Below are 6787 nucleotides of genomic sequence, written 5' to 3' on the forward strand. Positions count from 1 at the left end.
TTTTGAGCTTCAAAAACTCTCTTCGGAACCCTACGGGTGACGTCACGGACACTATGTCCATGTTTTTATACAGTCTATGGTTCAGCCCCATTCAGCTTAATGCCAATAGTCTAACTGGATCATGTATAGCTGGGCATTTTTTCCCCCTCAGACACACAGTCTGTCTTAGAATTTCACATATTATTACAGATCAATCTGAAATTCTTAGCCAGTTTTCAGCATCCAGCTAAGAAATATTTTGAAAAAATGATGGTGTACATATATAATATGCTATGTAGTACATAAATGTGTTTCCTAAATAGCTGTGCTCATGTCTTATCTCTCGAAACTCAAATGAATATTCCATGTCCATATATTTATTCCAGCAGGATAATGTACAGTCAGCTGGTCATTATAAAATAAACTCAAATCGGCTGATACAATATCAGGCTGTCAGTACACTGCACTTACCAAATGGCAGATGTAAAATACAATAATTATTAAAATAAAATCCAGGTGTACCATTTAACTCACTATGCGTATATTATTATTTATTTATCAGTAAATTGGGTATTTTAGGCAATAGTTTTATGCCATGAATCTATCTATCTATCTATCTATCTAATAAAACAATGCTTTTTCTAACAGTTTTCCATAACTCTGATGGTCATTCAGACACATCTAATTTTGGTTTTGGGTGAACCCAGTTTCTAAAAAGACTATTTACAATAATGTAGGCTACTGACAAATCTAATAACATGTAATCAGTCGTGTCGAATAATCGTCAAATTTTCTTTGTGCTCATTGAAAATTCACGGTAATGGAGGCCGAAACAAATTTGCAGGAGATTCAATTATTTTGCTTCTATGGACATCGAATGGCTTCAAGTGACTGCTAGGAAGCTTTAATGATACACCGAATAAGAAAATGACCCTCACCCTCGGGTTTCTGAATATTAAAACCCATGACTCAGGTAGAGCAGATATCCTTGTTGTTTTATTGTTGACCTTGGTAGTGATATTTTAGCTACGATATCAGACAGAGAAAATATTTGATTTTTATGTCCCTAAAACAACATTTTTTCCCATCAAGCATTTTAATTCAATCTAATTTGGACTCGTTAACGCGTGAGATTCGTGGGAACGCTTCTGGTGAACGGTCCTCTCTGGCGCCCTCATAAATATTCTCCTCAGGACCTCAGCACGTCTCACGGACACACAGCGTACATAGCAGTTAGATTTCCCCGCAAACATGCATATGTTGTGATACACCTGTCATCCGTGGTTTATCATGTAGACTAATAGATTGAATTGGTTTAAATCTTACCTCATGTTCAGCAGTAGCGCTGGTAGTGTTTACTGGGCGTGGAGGCGCTGCTGTCTTTCTCTGTGGGGATGATGCCCTGCTTTCAGTGATGCTGCGCGCTCTGATGTCACGCCTCTCTCTCCCTCCCACACACATGCGCTTTCTTCTTCTCTCTCTTTTCATTTTTTTTTCTCAAACGTATATATTTGAAAGAAAAATACGCATTTACCTCAACTTGCAAACGTAGCTCTGTCGAGAAATGCGGTTGCAGTATTATTAAGATGTGTCACATTTGGCTTGTTTCTTTGTTAAAAATAATAAATAACCTAATAGTAATGTTTATTTTTAGAATTCTTTAAAATGTACATATAATATATAGCTTTTTATACAAGCTGTTGTGTAAACAGGTGAACACAGTAAAACAAAGGTTTTGTGTTACCTTTTATTTTGCTGTTTTGTAAATAGTGTGGTGTTGCATAGATGCATTACTGTTTTTGTCAATTATTTTTTTAAAAGCTTTTTTAATGGCTCCATTAAGACAATACAGTATATGCTGTATTGTGATAACATGTCCTGATATTGGTCAACATACATATATTATACATATATTTTCCCCCATGCAGTAATGCTGAATATGTCCAGAAGATTTTTTTTTTCAGTTGACTTTAAGGTTAAAAAAAAAGAGATACAGTTCAGCACTCATGGGTCGTTTGTGACAGTATACTCCAATATTGGAAATACAAAAAAATCTATTATACGGAACAATACAGATGTGTTTCTGGAGGACGGCAATAGTTATGTCATGGGTTAAAATTCAAGAGAAAAACATGCTGATGAACTCATACCTTGAATTTACTGTCATTTTAGATTAAAGCGTCTATCAAATGCACAAATATCAAACTATTGACTTCTACTATTCTCTTGGACAGTGGCGTGCCTTTGGTGTCAAAAAGGCTGAACATCATTATTTTGGAATGATTATGTTGAAATTATTGCTTTGTCGATTCATCAGCAAAACCATTGGAGGGAGACAAATATAGTTCACAAAATGTTATTCTGACGACAAGATATAAGCACACCTTATAGTTAAGGTGTGTCAACGCCTTGGAAGTCTGTTGTTGCGAGATGTAAATAGCTGAATGTTGTAATGCTTATAGTGAATTATATATATATATATATATTTTTTTTTTCATTAAAACTGCTGTCTTATTCGGAAGTTAAATGCGTTATTTATATACGTAGCGTTCATACGACCTGATTACATCAGCAGGTGCGCCACGTATCTGATCTTAAAAAACGTTTTATATATCGATGATTTAACCGTATGTATTATTTCTTAACCATATATATAGAGTGGGTTTTCTATACTATTTTTTTTTGTACAGGTGTGCCCTTAAACCACGCTTAAATAACAGGCCTCTTGCAGACCTACCCGTGCCCGAATTTCTGTTCCTTTATTTCTCATATTTTAGAAAGTCTGATAGCTGAAACACTTTTTTCTTTATAGCTATTTTAAGATATTGTACTATTTTCATAATTCCAGTGCCTTCATCCATTCCAAGTGTGCCCATAGAGGAAATGTCGCGCACAAAATGGTGTTTTATTAATGTAACATGCCCCCTTTAGTGACGGAACAACGTTGTATGACCAACATGGCGTAGATGGAGAGCAGTTTAGCGGTATAGAGCAGGTGGGGGTTTTGTTCTGGTCGTGTAACGGGACACAGGACGCGGGGGTGATGAGCCGCATATCGCGTGCTGCGTGCGTCAGAGAGGACGTGGTAGGACAGCTGGAGCTCGCGCGCCCGAAGAGCAATAACAGCATTTTCAGCGACATCGCTCGATTTACGCCATGCAAATAACACGAGAAGATGAAACGGGACTGGTACTATAGAGAATGTAAGACATTTGTCGTGTATCTGATCTCCTAATGCTTCCTATAATTTATGACTAACACGATTTGGGACGTTGCTTCACAGTCGCCAGGTAAGAATACATCGCTTTTCACTAGATGTAGCCTACATACTTAATTGTTTGATTATGTAACGCGTTTAGATAAACGCGGCTTTCATGTATCGATACGCTCATGTCTTTGACGCGCGTCCTTGTAGATTTTCGTGTGACGGACCGCAATAGCATCTTTCGGCGCACAGCGACGTAATGACTTTGAGGATCCCTTGCGTTTTGTTATTCATCGCCAGTGTGTGTGGACGATGCCCTTTTGACGACAAACAAGCGATTATCGACTTAAAAATGACGTTCGGTTCAGTGCGAATTCATGTGAATTACGCGCGGATGATGTATTCGTCTCCGCATGAATGTAAACGCGACATGTGATTAAGTTAAACGAAATCTGAAATAGCGTATTCTGTTATCCACGTCCTCCCATTGTTTCGAAGTGCTTGTTCATTCAGGTTGCATGGCCTATATGTGCTTTATTACCCAACTGGCTGAGAGAAAATAACAGGATGCCTGTTTTGATTGTTGCCTAATTACAGTTTAACGCGCAATATTAACGCCAGCTGTAACAGCAAACCCCGTTGATTAAGAGATGCGGACCGTCTCGGATCTGCATTCCATCAGAGCTCCGAGGGGCTCAGGATCGAGCTTATAGAGTAAGAAAGTTGATGGGCTGTGGTATTTTTAGACATCACATGCGATAGACGTTTGCATGTCTCCTGTAGAAGCCTTTCAGGCCACCTCAGTTACACATTTCCTCACCTCAAGATGTAGATTTTGAATTTTTATTATTATTTTTTTTTTTTTTTTGGTGAAATATCCAAATAATCAGTGTTGATTAATAAATTGTCCTATGAACTGATCTGAGACTACATATTTTCGTTTAGTAATCATTCAACACTATAAATAGTTTCTTTCACCTCAGTGTATGAATAGGCTGCAGTGACGTAAATTGAACCCACTGTTTTGCCAGTTGGTTACTAGGGTAACTGACAGAAAGATGACATGCAACATTAGAAATATGTTGTTTTGGCTCAGTCTGGCTTCGTTTTCATCATTATCTCTGATGGCATTCTCTCACTCTTGTTTTTGCTCATTCTCTCCATCACCCTAGACATGCCCTCCAGGTCTGTTTCCACAGTAACCAGAGAATTCCCAGAGTTCCAAAAACGATGCACATCTGAGATGTTCCTGAGTAGCTCAGGGAGTATCTCTAATACATCTTAGGGTGTTCAAAGGCCTGATGTTTCTACTGACATCACGCAAACTGGTACAAACCAGCAGAAAACAAATGCGATACCATCTACAGCGGAGCCTCAGTGGGAACAGCACACTCATGGCCAACCAAGCAGACTTTGGAATATTAACTGTTGTAAACTCACTGTAATTCATGGTTTTGACTATTAGTGCTTTATGAAACAGAGCCAGCAACACCAATAGTTATTATATTTTATATGATATTAATAAGAGTAAAGCCCTGTTCACACCATGGAAAATAACTGTAATGATAACAATAATAATATAGGTCTAATTCTAGTTGTCCACACCACAAATATTATGGAAACAACACAGGAGGGCAATATTGTTGGAATGATTTTCAGAACCAGAATGATTTTCAGATTTTTTTTTTTCTAGCTGATGAATGATAAAAACATTTTTAGCCAATCAGAATCTTTTTTATCTTATAGTTATGACTTAGTATCTCATTACTTTGACTTTTGTGTCTGTGGAGAGGACAGAAAGTACAGAAATGGTATCGCATCCAGTCATTTATTTATCTTGACTCTGGCATTTATTTTTCATATGCCTGATCCATTGTTCTCAAAAGCACATCGCATCTCTCACAGTCTTGTGCATTAACTCCAATGGACAGGATTTGTTAAGCCTCTTTATAAAATGTCTGACCTTTACATCTGATCAGTTTTACTATGACAGAAAAAAATTTATGGAATATGAGATGTATAAGGGCTTGACAAAACATCCTTAATATTCAAAACTTGCTTTCCACTGAGATTGCATCTTATGCTGCTGGCGAACCAAAGAGGAAGTCTTCAGTAAGAGGCTCATTTGGTCTCTGTTCATCTGAGTGATAATCATTACTGCTAATTCAGAAGTACCACTGAATTTTCCTCTGGGGCTGAGTAGATGTGAGCATTTTCAAGCACTTAAACGCAGACTGCATTGGTCTGTTCTGTGTTTATCGATCTGTCATGTGAAAATTAGGCATTTGAGTAAATCTCTATTGAGGTAGTCAGGAAGTGGCCCCTGTCTCCAAATGCTGCAAGAATCCAGTAAGGTGCCAGAAATATCTGGTGTGATCTTGCTTTCCACAGGAGACTGAGTCCAACGGCTGCTTCACAGCAAGATAAATGAGCAAGATATCATTAATAGATGACCTTGATGCTGATGGCAGCAGAGACCGTCCTACTCAATTCACAAAGGCACACAGACATACACTCTTATGTATATATTTACACACACAGCGAGAGAGAGAAACATCCACGTCAGGAAAATGCTGACCATTCTCTTTCCATCCTTTCTATGTGGTTCACACCATCTGAGGCACAGTCACAATGTAAATGCATCTAAAGATACACATAATCTTTCATATGTAAATAATAATGTCAGGCAACCCTGTTACCAATGGTGTCTTGTAGTATCTCATACAAACTGTCAAGAACGTCATATTTCACGTCTAAATAAAAAGAAAGAAATCAGAAATTATGTTTTGCTTTAATATTTGTTACAAATTATTGAGGGTGTTCAAAGGCCTGATGTTTCTACTGACATCACGCAAACTGGTACAAACCAGCAGAAAACAAATGCGATACCATCTACAGCGGAGCCTCAGTGGGAACAGCACACTCATGGCCAACCAAGCAGACTTTGGAATATTAACTGTTGTAAACTCACTGTAATTCATGGTTTTGACTATTAGTGCTTTATGAAACAGAGCCAGCAACACCAATAGTTATTATATTTTATATGATATTAATAAGAGTAAAGCCCTGTTCACACCATGGAAAATAACTGTAATGATAACAATAATAATATAGGTCTAATTCTAGTTGTCCACACCACAAATATTATGGAAACAACACAGGAGGGCAATATTGTTGGAATGATTTTCAGAACCAGAATGATTTTCAGATTTTTTTTTTTCTAGCTGATGAATGATAAAAACATTTTTAGCCAATCAGAATCTTTAAAGAGCTTGAGTATTTAAAGTGGCAGGCAATATAACTGCAGCAAGTACTTAGAATAAACAGAACATTATCATGTGTTGGTGTGGACTCTCATGTATTATATACTATTATTATATTTATTGCTATTATCATTTTTATAGTTATTGTTCTTGGTGTGAATATGATTAATACTTAATACTTGGGATTAATATTTAATACTAGTAAAGCACTTGTATAGAAGCCTATTTCTGCCACTTAAGAAAAGTAATGCTTTGATGAATTATAATTTTGACATTAAATAAATGAGATGAAAAGTTGAAATTAAGATATTGAAAGTCATAATTATTAGATAAAAAGTCA

The 6787-nt window shown here is 36.9% G+C and overlaps 2 protein-coding genes across 2 annotated transcripts in view; one reads left to right on the top strand and one right to left on the bottom strand.

The window, feature by feature from the left end:
* LOC107710448 (adenomatous polyposis coli protein 2-like) overlaps positions 1–1366 on the bottom strand; it is a 41716-nt gene extending 40350 nt beyond the window's left edge. Inside the window, exon 1 of the mRNA XM_016515216.1 lies at positions 1306–1366. The gene's annotated coding sequence lies outside the window, so the exon portion shown is untranslated. The remainder of the gene's footprint in view (positions 1–1305) is intronic.
* Positions 1367–2971: 1605 nt separating this feature from the next.
* The window catches only part of LOC107710449 (GTP-binding protein Di-Ras1-like), a 6956-nt gene continuing 3140 nt past the window's right edge, over positions 2972–6787 (top strand). The window contains exon 1 of the mRNA XM_016515217.1: positions 2972–3269. The gene's annotated coding sequence lies outside the window, so the exon portion shown is untranslated. The remainder of the gene's footprint in view (positions 3270–6787) is intronic.

Source organism: Sinocyclocheilus rhinocerous, unplaced genomic scaffold (assembly GCF_001515625.1).
Source record: "Sinocyclocheilus rhinocerous isolate Xijiao unplaced genomic scaffold, SAMN03320098_v1.1 scaffold2011, whole genome shotgun sequence".
In the NCBI taxonomy this organism is placed as follows: domain Eukaryota; kingdom Metazoa; phylum Chordata; class Actinopteri; order Cypriniformes; family Cyprinidae; genus Sinocyclocheilus; species Sinocyclocheilus rhinocerous.